We start from the raw sequence: 16639 nt of genomic DNA on the forward strand, positions 1-16639 counted from the left end.
TCCAAACTCCCATCAACCACCTCTCCAGTCTATTTCCGGCCCTCTACCAGCCCCTCCAATCAAATTTCAGTGGTCCTCCTGCGCTCTCCAATCAAATTCCAAGCCATCTAAAAGCCCTCCAATCAGATGATGGTCCTCATGCCCTCCTGCCAATCAAGGCAGAGGGTACCAGTGGCACTTATTTGGAAGCAGTGGCTGATGGGACATGTTCCGCTTTGAGATAAAAATTCCACATAATGAAATGATTAACGAAGAGGAGAGGCGGAGGAGAAGAGGCGGAGGAGAAGAGGCGGAGAAGAGGAGGAGGAGAGGCGGAGGAGAAGAGGAGGAGGAGAGGCGGAGGAGGAGAGGCGAAGGAGAAGAGGAGGAGGAGAGGCGGAGGAGGAGAGGCGAAGGAGAAGAGGAGGAGGAGAGGTGGAGGAGAGGCGGAGGAGAGGCAGAGGAGAGGCGGAGGAGAGGCGGAGGAGAGGAGAGCTTGAGAAAAGATCAAGGGGAATAAAAGTACATCTGACCACTCAGTTTGATACACCCCACGATTTTTAAAATGCATATTTTTGATGATCGTTTACGAAGAATAGGTTACAAGAGGGTACAAATAATGTAAAAATGTAATAAATAAAACTGAATAAGGATACTGATTTGAAGCACCATCACTTTATATCATGTGGCTGTTTTCTGGACTGAAGGAGAACACAACTTTGAAAGGACATATGATATCATGATACTGCCTTCTTGCATCACAATACAGCATCATGACTGTCCGCGTGGGACGGACGGACGGACGGACGGACATACCATAAATGACAATCCCATACTATACACTACCAGGGTTCATACAGGGTTAAATGTGGAAGGTTGTTTAAGTGCAGTGACAGCAGGGACAAAGCATTTGCTGAAGTGTGCTCGTCGCCATCTGAGTGTCTTGTACTGGTACCTGCGGCTGGATGGACGCTGTGTGAAATGTGGATGAAGAGGGGGAGTGTGATTCCTGGTTACTGAATGTGCTAGGCGTGTAACAGCTTTGAGGTTGAGATCAGTGAATGATAGTGGTGTGGATTGGCACTGCCCTCACGATCCGATTCGATCACGATTTGGGAGGTAGCGATCCGATTCGATTCTATGCGATTCGATCCGATCCGATTCAATTCTACCATGAATTGCAATGCATTACATTTTTACTGAAAGCAAAGCAAATGTTTCATCAGTCATGATGAGACAATACAAGTAGTCAGATACTGAGCAACAATTAATTGGCTGTTTTCTGTATCAGTCTGGACTAGTCTGTGTCAGTCTTGCAATGCTTTGAAGTACTTTTATTCAATTTAACATTCATTTGCTCCCGAAATATCCACGGATGCAATTGAAACTTTAAAAAATTGCCGCATCGATCCTGGAACTTGCCGCATTGAATTGGATCGTTCGTCCATGCCCCGCATTGGATTGGATCGCCGAATCGATCATTGTTGACACCACTAGTGAATGAATGAATGAGTGAATGAATGAATGAGTGAGTGAGTGAGTGAGTGAGTGAGTGAGTGAGTGAGTGAGTGAGTGAGTGAGTGAGTGAGTGAGTGAGTGAGTGAGTGAGTGAGTGAGTGAGTGAGTTAGTGAGTGAAGGAATGAAGGAATGAAGGAATGAATGAATACAAAATACCCAACGCATGAATGAATGAACAAATGTCAAACAGACATACCGATGTGCATCAGACTCCCTACCTCAGTCACCCTCTTCCATCTCCTTTCTGTGGCAGTAGATTCCACCCTGCTCATCAGTGATTCACAGCAGGCTAGCTGGCCCATGCCTTTGACAACATCATACCCTGTGTAGTGCAGCGCAAGTCAGTGGAGCTCAGCTCGTTGCATTAGAGTAAAGCGAATGGAATTGAATTTGTTACAGAGAGCTCTTTTTCTCCCTCTCTGTGAGCTCAAGCACGGCCATGCTGCTACACTACACCAAGGATCAATAAGTACACCTCTACAAACGCCTGAACACACCGCACAAAGGTTGCAAACTACACGCACACACTCACCATGATATGACTGACGAATATGTGTGTGTGTGTGTGTGTGTGTGTGTGTGTGTGTGTGTGTGTGTGTGTGTGTGTGTGTGTGTGTGTGTGTGTGTGTGTGTGTGTGTGTGTGTGTGTGTGTGTGTGTGTGTGTGTGTGTGTGTGTGTGTGTGTGTGTATATGTGTGTGTGTAGCAGGCAAGCAGCAGTGGAGTGTATGACGCGGCCTGGTATGAAGCCCTCACACACAGGGGGTGAGTGAGTCAGGCAGCGATAGGTAGGGGCAGGGGCGCCTTATCAACACTTGTGGCCCAGGGGCTAAATTTTTTTCTTGTGGCCCCTTGGTCTACCTGTCGAACCCAGAGGGAGAGTGAGGGAGCACGAGAGAGAGAGAGGCTGTGAAAACGTGCTAGCATGTTCATAACACTGCTCGACAGAGGGCACACTGGCTGGTTAGTCTGCAAAAGTTATTGGCTATAAACATTTACCTAAAATCCGTTTTTGACACTTTGTCTGGGAACGGCGCAAAACACATGGCTCCCTCAATCAACATACCGAAATCCAAGGACCCAGTGAAGGGGTTGTCCAGATTAAATAATTCTAAAGTGGTGAATTGTAGGCTAAACCTTGATTGCCTACATCTGTTAGTCTACTGCACGGTGACATTAACACTTAATCAAAAAAAAAAAATAGCCTACCAGTGAGTGATGCCGTTTTGAGCATGTAAACTTTTTCTAAAAGAATCCACCTCCGTCAAAGTTAATCAAGCCTAGCTACATTGCACAGGCAGCGTGCATGAGCAAGGAAATTAATATCTGAAGGAATCTAGTTCAAAGCACGAGGCTAGCAATAACTGCATGGACCCATGTCAACATGCCACAGCCAATTTAATAACCAATGGCCTTACCTTCAAACGTTGGCTTGATCACACAACTTCAAGTAGGATAATATTCCACTTAAATCCACATGGTTTTACATACACACCCAGCTCACAGCTAGCAAGCCGTGTAGATATGTGCAGCTAACGCTAATTCAGAATCCAAACGTTATAGGAACGGTAGGCAATATTTTCTCCCGTTTTTCTATGATGTTTTCGGAGTTGCCTCCATGAACAGTGAAAATATGAGAAAGTTAGCCTAATCAGTCGCCTACCTCATTTCTGTGCACTACTGACATGTTCTAGAACTAGTCCTAATCTCTATCTTCACTTCTAAACTCTGCTGCTCTCTCTGCTTCTAAACTCTGTCTGTCAGCGAGTGCGCGGCTGCTGAGACGTTAACATTGTTACATTTTTTACAGCTGTTAAGGTGTCGGGGTGATACAATGTTATGGGCTGCCACTCATTGGGGTTTGCGTTGCGTCTCTTACAGCAGGCTATTGTGCGTTCATTTATTTTAACCATAGATTCTAGGCCTACAATAATGAAGGCGGCCCGCAATAGTTTATTGTTTTATTGATATTCCAAGGCACCTTAGGAGGCCCCTGATTGGCTGAGGCCCCTGGGCTTGAGCCCTCCCTAGCCCCCTCGTTAATGCGCAGGTGGGTAGGGGTGTGTGTGTGTGTAGGGCTTCACAGTGGTCTATCTTGACCATACTGAGAAGCCTTATACAAGCGTCCAAGTGGTGTGTGTGTGATTGTGTGTGTATAGGGGTAAAGAGCCCCAGTGGTGAACAGCAGATGGTAAATCACTGGGGTCTCACCACGGGGCTCCTAGATCCTAAACTCGCACACACACACACACACACACACACACACACACACACACACACACTTCACTGCTCATCATGTCAGCAGGTCATGTTTCTCAGGGGGCGCTCTGGACCCCTCCTGCCTGGCAGATGCCACATAGCTCCCCAGGACATGGAAACACACACACACACACACACACACACACACACACACACACACACACACACACACACACACACACACACACACACACACACACACACACACACACACTTCACTGCTCATCATGTCAGCAGGTCGTGTTTCTCAGGGGGGGCGCTCTGGACCCCTCCTGCCTGGCAGATACCACATAGCTCCCCAGGACATGGAAACACACACACACACACACCATATCATGTCTGTGTGTGTGCGTGCGTGCGTGCGTGCGTGCGTGCGTGCGTGCGTGCGTGCGTGCGTGCGTGCCCCGTCCTCTCTAAAATGTAAACCCTCTGCTGTGCATGACCAAAAAAAACACACGTCCACTCGCAATCAACCACAGCAGAGTGACCTTGCTCACCTTCACTATAGACATAAGCAGTGATGTTCAGCAGAAGTCAGAGCTCGTAGTATGTTTAACTCACATACTGAACACACACACCATTTGCACTTTCACACATTATGAAACCTCTATGACTGGTACAGAAGCTGTTGCCATTGCCAACCAAGACTTCTCGCATAGCAACCAAGCAGGCATGGTGAGTCACGGGTGGCAGAGAGTCATCATTGATAATATAATGTCTCCCGCCCCTTCACCAGCCCATACCAGCCATCTACAGCACGGGCCGTTTATACATACCCAGGTCAGTTGATAGACAAAGACCTTTCCCTTTGTTTGTGCCTTTCGTTTATAACACACAAACAGAGGTTTTTCCTCCGAAAATGAATCATCGTAAAAAAAGAGAGAGATTCTTCTTGAAAAACTCTGATTAGTCTTTGTTATATGAGAAAAATGAAGACTTGGCCTTCTACTTACTACTCACAGGCTTAACATATTTATGACAGCTCTCGGAAACATATTTGCAGATTTGCCAATGGTGTGAAGAAAGATATGTTGGTGAACCTAGGGAAGAAAAATTCAAAATACCCTAGTGTGTATAAACAGCGCCTAAATATGTCACTGAAACAGTTTACCCTTTCCTCAGTCTACTGAGGTCAGTAGTTTCTTTTACAACAAACGGCAAACTCTTTCTGAATCAATGCCCTTAGGCAAGGTCAGAGTGTAACAAGTGTAAAACCAGTTGCCAGAAATTACTATTTCCTATTTCCTTGCCCACATAAAAGCATTGTCTCATTATTTTGAGGCAAATAATGCAATCTTTTGGCATATCCATGCAAAACAGGTTTGGCACAATTTCCTCTGTTGTCTTAAAAGATCCATTACTTTATGCAGTTTTGATTGGAGTGCAGCTTCTTTGTTCTGGGAAAAAAAGAACTTCTCCCATAATCCTAGTTCAAAAGATGCTGCCACTACCTTCTAAGCATATTTGATTTCAAGTTAAACTTTTCTGGCAAATTTCTCCTAAATTGATTTGAATTGCCCAACTCACAGGGAAAGGCCCATTGGATCCATCAGTTTCTAAAATAGTTAAAAGGCATATCTTTCAAGCCTTGCTTGTATCCTAACACCACCTATTAACAGTAAGATATGAGAACACAACAAAAAATCTCAGTTCCATTGGTGCATATATGCTCATTTCACAAGGTCATAACTTCAGGCAGGTGCCGTGTAATGTGATGTCATCCAATGTTCTGAAAACCTTCATTTCCAAAAATGAACATCTGTTCACATCTGTTTTTGCCAACATTACTTTCCCCCCAACGTTTCCAATGGAGCACCACTCAACTACTTGAAATTAGAAACGTGGCCAGTTAACACACACCATTCCACCACGATGGAAGTGCACAGGGCATTTACTAATACAATACGACTTGGTCATTGCCATTCTGGTAGCAGCTAATTCATAACAGGGGCTGTGTCTTTAGCGGCTAAGTGTCCATGATGCAACAAAGAGATTAAGGCCAGCTTTGGATAAAGGGAGAACTATTATTGCTACAGTCAGTCATGTCTCATGCCGTTAGCCAAGAGTGGACTAAAAGAGCTGTGCACTCCTGCTCCAACACTGCCCATTTAGTATTGCAGTCTTTATAGCATTCCATTTGGTGCAATGGAAAACCGATTTCAGCTTTCTCTGGATCTTGGTCACCGTTGAGTATTTTTGTCAGTGTGCTATTTTCTCTGATGGGACACCGTCTCAGACTTTCTTTTATAGTCTAACTGCAAAAATGCAGGAATCTTGTCTGCCAACAGCTCCAAATATGGGGAGTACAGTTATCCGGTCAGACCCAATAGCTTAGTGTTTCCCAAACAGGGAGCCGGGACCTCTAACAGGGTTGCCTGAAGCTCTGCAGGGGGGTCGCGGAGAGAATCTGTTCACAGAAAACCATACAGTTTATACTTTCAGATAATATAACCATTCCATTCCATCAATTGGTTAGTAACAATATTCACATGTATGCTGAATTGATGTATCGACTTTTCCTGTGAGCTTCAAATAAAATTTCGGTAATATTTAAGGGGTGGGGGCTAGGAAAATATACTTATTGGGGGGGGGGGCATGGCTCAGTGGGCTAGGGTGAGGTCATTTCCTGTCAAAATCCCCCGGCCCCTCCTCCTGTCAATAAAGACATAGCCAAACCCCAAAAATGTATTCCCAAAAAAAAAAAAAAAAACGCTAAAAAAGAAAACTTTTGGGAATCATTGCAGTAGCTCGTTCTGCAGTCTTCCACGTCCAACGCCCATGTCTGAGACTACGCTGTTACAGCATAAAGCCGATCCTCCACAGAGGGCCTGCCGCCAAGTGTATATTTAATCACAACCTTAAGGGACTACTTAGCCATGGACTTCACATCAGAACGAAAAAAATACCCACGCTGTGTGCACACACTGTTACAGGATGAACCAACATGGCCCTTGAGCATTTGCGACAATGAACTAGCCTTCCTTTTGGTTTGAACACAAAAATCAATTCACTGATTCATTTTATTTTGTAAACAAAAATCAATCCATGGACCAAAAGACTGCTTTGGGTGGGGGTCAAAAGTTAACCACGGCCCATTTGTGGGTAATGTTTATCATGTTTAATGGCTTCCTCTAAACGATTTGAACTATAGAGGAAAAAGAGAACTAAACATCTAGCAAAAAGGTAAGTGCTTTTATGGTGATAACCCTGTCGCATAGTCATTGTAGATAGGGACTTTGGAGCTGCAATGACCTTTAGAGTCCTTTTGGCAGTGCCAAGATGTGCCTCTGTCTGTGAGCATACAGGACAGCTCCAGATGAATACTTTTATACCCATTGCTTTTCACCCTGCTTCAGTTGAAAAAAAAACAGCTATGAGAGAGAGAGAGAGAGAGAGAGAGAGAGAGAGAGAGAGAGAGAGAGAGAGAGAGAGAGAGAGAGAGAGAGAGAGAGAGAGAGAGAGAGAGAGAGAGAGAGAGAGAGAGAGAGAGAGAAGAAAGAAAGAACTCAGAAAGAAAGACCTTGGACAGAATTCTGTGTAAAAGATGTGCTACATTTTCTTTCATCTGACACTGCCACTTCAAGCGATCACTTTCTGCTAACAGAGTTTTCTCAATATTCCCGACCGACTGTGTGCTGACTCACTGTCTACCAAACTCTCTCTTTCTCTCTCTCTCTCTCTCTCACGCACGCACACACACACGCACGCACGCACGCACACTTACACATCTGTTTTTCTCCTTCAAAGAGCCATTTCTCTGTGTAATTTTGTGTGAGAGCCCACCCGGGCCAGTATGACACAGGACGTTGATTATTTGGTGGCTAAAGATTGTACACCACACATCCTCCACCAACAACCCCCCCCCCCAACCACCACACACACCCACACCCGCACACCCCTCCATCAGTCCATTAGGACAATTATCAAACACTCTCGTCCAAGAGCATCATGCCTACGACTAAACTCAGTGCACATGTCTCTTACCCGGCACAGGCCAGTGCCAATGCCAGTGCCCAGACTTTCCACTGAGCAACAGTGCAAACACGTAGCGTCTTGTCCGTGCCCAGATGTGGGCTGGCAACGCCACAGGAGAAACATTCTAAACCAGGCTCACCAGCTGGCAAACATGCCCGCTGCTGATGCTGCTGCTACCAGATGAAACTAACACATTGGGCCACTATGAGTCAAGCCACTGGTATACACACATCAACTGTCTTTGCAATGCAGAACAGATACAAAACGCACAAAAGACAACTACTGTACACTCCAAGTTACACTACACATCACCACACACACGCTGGCCAGAGACGCCACTGAGGACTACCTGTGGTGAGGACACACTGCGCACGCACGCACCACAATTTCACACAACGAAATTGCAATTATGCCTTACCTGTGCAAGGGGGCAGCCCCCAATGGTGCAGTGCGGCGGGACGGTACCATGCTAAAACGCACCAGTGACAATGGAGTTTTTATTTTTATACACATGTCGTGTTTACACATTAACCGATACATACCCAGCACAGAAGGTAATGCCTGGAAATGCCCGTCCACCTGGCCAATGAAGTGGAAATAACCACAGAAGCACCTGGCCACTAACAGTATAGGCTTCAAGCCTCAGGAGGAGAGTCTTCCAATCGAGCCAGAGAGGGTAATCACAGACTTCCTGCAGGTGTAAGCAGGGCGCTTCATTTACACTTAATTGCCCATCTAGCAGATGCCTCATTCAAGGTATAGGCACCCTCGGAATAGAATCATTTACTCTCTGTGTGCGTGCGTGCGTGTGTGCGTGCGTTCGTGCATCGCGCTTACTGCTCTGTCTGAATCAAGTACATCACATTCATCTCTTGGGGTAAGTTTAGCCAGTGGAATATTCATGATCCAGGCCTCAACCTAATGCATTCAAACAACATTTAGCCAAATTTGCATGCCAGTGACAAGTCACACACAAACAAACAAACAAACAAACACCTCAAATCATTAGGTAATGATTTCATCACGCACGGTTAAGTCTGTTAAGTTGACGTATGAGACGCAAGCTTTTATTTCCTGGCTTATCAATGATACACACACATGTACACGCACACAAACACACACAAGAACATAGAAACATACACACAAACAACAACAACAGCAAACAACTGGCTGGCAATAGTTTCATCAGCTATGGTGCAATCCAGGCAAGAGTGTGCGTTGAGTGACGTATTGGGCCCACGCCTAGGGCTGTGTCCCTGGGTGCATCTACAAGACAGAAGACAGAGCAGAGCAGAGAGCAGAGATGACGAAAAGCTGAGAAGCAGCCCTCATGGCCACTGCCAGCCAGGTACACACCAATCACTAACCATGTCTGATAGAGAGAGAGAGAGAGAGAGAGAGAGAGAGAGAGAGAGAGAGAGAGAGAGAGAGAGAGAGAGAGAGAGACAGACAGAGAGACAGACAGAGAGATAGAGAGATAGAGCGAGAGAATGGATGAGAAAGACTGATCCTAAGTGAGAGAGAGAGAGAAAAGAAGATGAAAGTACGACTGAGACCAAGAAAGAGCCAGAGAGAGAGAGAGAGTATGGAGGGCAGAACCCAGTGGTCTGATGTCAGGCCTCAGGCAACTGCTGCAGCCAGGGAGGAGAGGAGCCATCACCAGAATGAAGGGACTGAGCGTGTCTGATTGTGTGTGTGTGTGTGTGTGTGTGTGTGTGTGTGTGTCTGTGTCTGTGTCTGTGTCTGTGTCTGTGTCTGTGTGTGTGTCTGTGTCTGTGTCTGTGTCTGTGTCTGTGTCTGTGTCTGTGTCTGTGTCTGTGTCTGTGTGTGACTGCCCGCCTGTCTCTGTGCATCCCCACTAGGACTAACCTGTCCTAACTAGAGGCAGTGACCTTGCTTTTGCTTTTGCTTGTGCGCGCGCGTGTGTGTGTGTGTGTGTGTGTGTGTGTGTGTGTGTGTGTGTGTGTGTGTGTGTGTGTGTGTGTGTGTGTGTGTGTGTGTGTGTGTGTGTGTGTGTGTGTGTGTGTGTGTGTGTGTGTGTGTGTGTGTGTCCACTTTGGCGGTAAAGAGTCCAAACCTGTCCTAACCAGAGGCGGTGACCTTGCCCACTCTCCTCCATTTGCATTTGATCTGCGCCAGTAGTCATGTCTAATACTGAGGAGGCCCAAAAGACAAGACTTCTTTTAAGTGGAAAAAAGGAAAAGAAACACATTTGCTGCAGTGCGTGATGGGATTGCAAAAGCGATCAGAACCACACACAGCATCCCAAAGCTGGGCACTGTCAGCCTGGGCTACACAAACCAGGCCCAAGGGAGACTGGCACCATTCAAAGAAGCAAAACCTTAAAGTTGTCTAATTCACTTTCCATTGCTTGTGCCAATGTAAGTAACCTAGCCTTCTATAATTATACCTCTTAAAGCCACATTGTGTCATTGCGTTTGCTTATTAGCTTGTACAGTTGCTTATTCTGTTGTGTACAGTTGTGCTTTTTCCCCACATTCACGAGGGTTAATTACAGCTCTTAGCTGAACCTCCATGCGCTAAGTCGCTAAAGGTTGGACTAGTTCCAAATCGTTTCCACACCCTGTGAAAGAACTGGTCAAAGTCTTCCCAGGCTTTTTCTCTGGCCATTGGAACACTGGGTAATTATTAAGATTATAATACTGCTCTGGACGACAGCAGTGACAGATCCAGACACACACGGACCACATAAGCCGTTTACATGCAAGCCTGTCGATGTACACTATGTCAAGTATAATTAGTTACGAATCACATAAAATACAAGGTCTTCTAGGTTCTCATCATGAACCTATGTTTTGGTTCCCGAGGCCTAGTCTGCACTACTTTTTCATATTCTCAGATGCACTTATAAGAAACAAAATAATAATATACAATTACTAATAATTTCATGAACAATGAACAATTTTCATAAATGAAGAAAGGAGTAATTACACAAAACTATCAATAAATCATAATTACCATACAAAAAAACCACCCTCAACAAACCGCGCAGAAGCCGATATCAAAGCGCAGGAGCGCTAGCCTAAATCAGATCAATTATGCGGCTCACTCACTCAATCACACCCAGCCAAGGACGTTCCCTTTTCATTTGAATCAGGGTCCCTTCTCAGCAGGGGCCTCTCTCATCTGTAGATACTGTGTAGAGTCCTTGGACCAGAGGAGGTCTCAAGGACGCACAGTGAAGGTACGCTACAGTACATACGCTGCACCACTTTCCTCTGGACTCCCCGACACTTTTCAAACTCTTCTCTCTAGGCTACCTCCATCAGTGCTTTACCGCAAAATAAAAATAGGCCCAACAGTCAGTCATTCCTGTGTTTATTTGTATCAAGGACATAGACTGAAGGTGATTACGGTGCTATGCACTTGTCATCCGAGACCTACAAGGTAAAAAAGTTTAATGCGCGCACATACACATACGGGCACAGACCTATACAAGTACAAATACGTCCTACACAGACGGTCATATCCACTTCAACTGCATCAGCTCTACACTAGCAGTATCAGACACTTAAATCCATTGCTGACACTTTCTTCAGAGGCATTTCCATTAGTGGCTAACACCTCTTGACTTCAGCTTACACTCCAGGGGTACATTTCTCAACGAGGAAGTTGTTAGCCTGTTAGCAACTTCAGTAGTTACCAATGGGAAAATGCATTGAAAACAACAAAGTAGCTAATGTAATAAGCAACTTTGGTTTCGAGAAATGCACCCCAGAGGTGCAAGTATTCCACTTGAGTGCGTCATACCGCCTCAACAGCCAAGCACTTCCATAGTACTTGTAGAGTACACATAGCCAATGTTCACATTAGCAAAGACTTCTTGAATCTAGTAAAAACTGACAAGCACTTTCATGGTACGGTCATCCCATGTCTCCCCAGGTGACCCTTTTCGATTTGCCCGATTTGTCACCTTCTGATGCCGTGCATGGCCGTAATGCCTCCAGCCAAACTGCCTCAATAGCCAAGCACTTTCATGGTACATATACCAAGTGTTCACGTCACATCACATTCTTCCTTCATCTAGTCAAATTTCCATGATTTTACATAAGGTCTAAGAAGTCCAGGCCTACCCCATTCAATTGAGCCCTCTATCCAACACACCATATATCCATATATCCAATATCCATGTAACATTCCCGTAACAGATTTCATGCGTACACTCCAAAATCAAGGCTGAGCCACTGTAATATTCATAAAAGGCAAACAAGTTAAGCTGCAGAAACTGGACTCCTTTTTGATCTGTAAATCAAGCACCAAAGTGAAACCAGATGCTACAACTTTAATTCACATGGTCTGGATGAATGATAATTTCATGTCAGATAATACTCATGTTACATTTTCAAAGTCTCAAAGTGAAAATGCACAAGTTTAAATTATGCATTACATTCTGATTGCGTTTGCTCAACATAAACTCCAGCCCTAGTCAAAGCCTATGTTTTCTTTGCCTGTAATGTATGGAGAAATATACATGTGCTATACGCTCAGATTACGTCTGCTTAACATGGACTCGAGCCATGTTTATGCAACACTTACAATAAGAAAACATACCCTAGCCTACACGCACCATAGTCAGACTGCATCAAAAACAGCACTCTGTAGGTTGTGCTTATGAAACTCCCAATGCAATAACGTATGGGGGAGAACGCATTTGTAATTCAGATCACTTGCCGCTCAGCAGACAAGTCATGCAATGCATGCGTACGATAGGGTGAATAGATACACAATGCAGTGCACAGCTGTGCATGCTTAGATAACGTATGGTACGCATACAGTGCATTTACATGCGTGATGTGTTTACAGAGCCACGACGACGGCTATGAGGAGGGGTTGTTATCGCAAAGATTGGTCCCAGAGGCTCTATGGAGAGAACGGCTAAATACAAATGTTACAATAACGTTTTTTTTTAAAAAAACACGAAATGCAACAGGCTACTCCGTTATCATGTCTCAACACACCCAAAAAAGTTCATTCTACAGTGAATATCTCTTTTAATGAAAAGTTGCGCAAAAGAGTCCTACTTCTTTTTTTTATTCTTAAGTCCTACAGAGCATAACAAATTGAGATGAGGAGCATGGGGATCCACGTGTCCTCTAAGTCATTCTTATTCCGATGACGTTCGTGGCTTCTCCACCTACACAAATAGTTTCCCCAACTGGGTCTTTTGAACATCGAGCGACGCCAGACAGAGTTCATCATCAATATGCAGACTAGGCTACGTCATGGAGGCTACTGGTTGAGATGTTGAAAAGTTCATCCTCCACCTCAATACATCATAAGTCCCTACTCCCAAGTCTAGACGATATGTTCATTCCTCCTTGGAAAGAGGAGTGAGAAATGTTCAAGCTTTAAGAAGTTGTCCAGTTGCTTTATCAGCTAAAACTGGATGAATAAGAAAGTTTCTAGACACACGGCGGTAGTATGGCAGGAAAAGTATAGCGAAAACAAAACAAAAAATAATTGAATAGAATAAATAACTTAATTAAGCTTTTGGTATGCACTAACTCCTTCAAGTTGTGAAAGGGGGTGTGCAGATAAAAAAAAGTGCGACACAGCCCATGTCAAGGCGGACTTGGCAGGACACTACTAGCACAGAGGGTGGTGTCATAGTGAAGTTTGGGAACCCCAACCCTAGACGAATCTTCCTCTGTTGTAATTTTTTTATTTGGTTTTATTTCATCTGTCGTGTTTTACAAAGTTGTCCATTTGTTTACAGCTAAACTTGGATGAATTGGGATTTTTCAGAGACATACTTTATCACTTGATGTTTTGAATGTTTTTTTTCATCTGGTTGAGTATTTTTTCCTCTGGCCCTTCAGAGCCACCGTACCCCCGACTCCCCATTTCCTCAATTGAATGTAATGCTGACGACATGCTATTAAATGCATATTACTAGCGTTGGGGGAGTTCCGGAAGGTCTCATCTAATCTAATGGAACGCGTCCAGTCCCAAATCAGGTCCAACAGTCAGAACCAATATTCTTTTACAGTTTAATATTCATTTTGGTCATTTACATTTTAATTTCATGGCATGTGAATCCGTCGTTAGGAAAATGCGATTCAATGAAGCCGTGTACTGTGTAACACAGTAGATGAGTGATTAAGTTAAAATAACATCATTCTCTCGGTGCTGACAAAATGTAATTATGACTATGACTATGATTCTGACCCGTAATTGAGGAGCTTTAATGCAGAGGGCTGAGGATGACAGAAACGCCCTTTAAATCACCATCCATCACTTTCATCATTAATCTTCTTCGCCATCAGTCTCATCCTCACAGGAGCTCAGAGGTGATGAGCGCATTGGAATTCCTCTGCTCTACCGCTGACAGCACTGTAAAACACAGCAGTGTCCGTGTGTGTGTGTGTCCGTCCGTGTGTGTGTGTGTGTGTGTGTGTGTGTGTGTGTGTGTGTGTGTGTGTGTGTGTGTGTGTGTGTGTGTGTGTGTGTGTGTGTGTGTGTGTGTGTGTGTGTGTGTGTGTGTGTGAGTGAGTGAGTGAGTGAGTGAGTGAGTGAGTGAGTGAGTGAGTGAGTGAGTGAGTGAGTGGGTGAGTAAGTGAGTAAGTGAGTGAGTGAGTGAGTTCTGACAGTGAGCGAGAGAGCGAGAGAGGGAGGGCAAAGAGAGATTGCTGACAGAGAGTGGAGACATAGGGATGGAGAGAAAGTGAGAAAGAAAGATAGAAAGAAAGAGAGAAAGAGAGCAACTCCTCATGGGGCTGTCTCTCCACTGCCATTATGCATCTCTCTCTCTCTCTCGTGGGAGACTCCAAGACTCAAGCCATTCTAGTGGCAGCTCGCCAACGGCCACATCACTGGCTGCAATTCTCCACGCAGACAGAGGAGGAGAGAGGGAGAGGAGAGAAAGAGGGGGGTGAATGGATAGGGAGGGGAGAGAGGGAGAAAGAGGAGATTAGAAAGAGGGCGAAAGAAGAGGAGGGAGAGAAAAAGGACAGGGAGAGAGAGGGCAGAGAGAGATGGGCCACGAAATGGAAAGAGAGAGGTAGTAGTGGAGAAAGAGAGAAAGAAAGAGTGATCAAGGGGAAGGAAGGAAGAAAGGGAACAAAAGTGTGAGGGGGGATATGGAGAACGTGTCAGACAGGGATCAGAGGAGAAATGTATGTGAGAAAGAAAGAGAGAGCGAGCGAGAGAGAGGTAGAGAGAGAGAATGAAGTAGGAAGCGAGGGAATAAGGAAGTGAGCGATAAAGAGGGGGCGAGAGGGTATGATTAAGACAGTGAAGGGGGAAACTAAGGCAGAGATGATTACACCACCAAAGGGGAGAGAGAGAGAGAGAGAGAGAGAGAGAGAGAGAGAGAGAGAGAGAGAGAGAGAGAGAGAGAGAGAGAGAGAGAGAGAGAGAGAGAGAGAGAGAGTGCGAGAGAGAGAGAGAGAGAGAGAGGCAGCCTCTGGGAGACAAAGGCACTCTTAAAGATTAAATAGGCTGTAACTGCCATCACGTTCTGAAGAGCAGACAATGGAGACAAGAGAGAGGCAGGAAGTAATTAAGGAGAGGAAGAGGAGAGGAAGAAGAGGTGGAGGACCGAGGGGTGGAGGGGAATAAGGGTAGATTGGGAGGCATTATGCTAGAGATGGAGAGGAGGAGAGAGAGAGAGGAGGTGAGGGAGGGGAGGAGAGAGAGAGGAGGTGAGGAGAGGAGGAGCAATACCAGATTTTATCAGGAAGTGAGGGGAGGAGAGGAGATGATGAGGAGGAGAAGTAAAGAAGACGAAGAGAGAGGAAAAGGGGAGAAAAAAGAGGATGGAGGTGGTGGGTTGAGGAGAGAGGAGAATGTCAGTAGATTGGAGACGATATGTCAGTGAGGGAGTAGAGAAGAGGAGAGCAGGAAAAGAGAAAAAAAGAGGAAGAGAGGAGAGGAGAAGGAAAAGAGGCTAAGCAAACAGGGGAGACAGGGGTACTACTAACGTTGGTAGATTGTGCAAGTAAGGGCGGAAGGGGAGAAGACGGAGTAGAAGGGGAGGAGGGGAGAGGAGAGGAGAGGAGAGGAGAAGAGGAGGAGAGGAGAGGACATGGGGAGAGATGTGGAGGAAATAGGAATTGAGGAGGAAGTGGAGAGTCAGATATTCTGAGCTATTACAGAGGGCAAGGAAGGGAAAGGGAGAAGAGGATGAGGAGAAGAGAAGACAAGATGGAAGGAGGAAAGGTGGTGGAGATGAGGAGCTTCAGCCTTCGCTTCATGCTTTTGGACTAGTCTCAACATCGAAGGGAAGAGTGATGCAAGTTTGAGACTGCGCACGCACGCACGCACGCACGCACACACACATACATAAGCAAACAAGCATTGGGTCCATCCTGCACTGTTCTTTTAAAAAACAAGTAAGCACAGACACGCATGATCGCATACACGCACACATGCACACACAAACACACACACACACACACACACACACACACACACACACACACACACACACACACACACACACACACACACACACACACACACACACACACACACACTTGCATAAACAAACAAGCATTGGGTCCATCCTGCACTGTTCTTTTAAAAAACAAGTAAGCACAGACACGCATGATCGCATACACGCACACACACACACACACACACACACACACCTTGCGGCAATTAAACAAAAACACTAAACCGGGTGCCACCTTCAAACATATACAGACGCACTGAACATGAAAAGAAGAAAGAAGAAAAAACACACACACGCACACACTCTGAGTTGCACAAGCATACTCCTCATTACATCTTAGCAAATCAAAGAAAGTTAACATATTATTCAACATCAGACCGTACCTCTCTGACACCCAAAACAAACACAAAACCCTCTACACATAACCAGAGAAACAGCAAAAGTAACACACACACACACACACACACACACACACACACACACACACACACA

General features: G+C 45.3%; 1 protein-coding gene across 2 annotated transcripts in view; it reads right to left on the minus strand.

Moving 5' to 3' along the window:
- The window catches only part of man1a2 (mannosidase, alpha, class 1A, member 2), a 193072-nt gene that overhangs the window by 120502 nt on the left and 55931 nt on the right, over positions 1–16639 (minus strand). The gene's annotated exons all lie outside the window — the stretch shown is intronic.

Source organism: Engraulis encrasicolus, chromosome 13 (assembly GCF_034702125.1).
Source record: "Engraulis encrasicolus isolate BLACKSEA-1 chromosome 13, IST_EnEncr_1.0, whole genome shotgun sequence".
In the NCBI taxonomy this organism is placed as follows: Eukaryota; Metazoa; Chordata; class Actinopteri; order Clupeiformes; family Engraulidae; genus Engraulis; species Engraulis encrasicolus.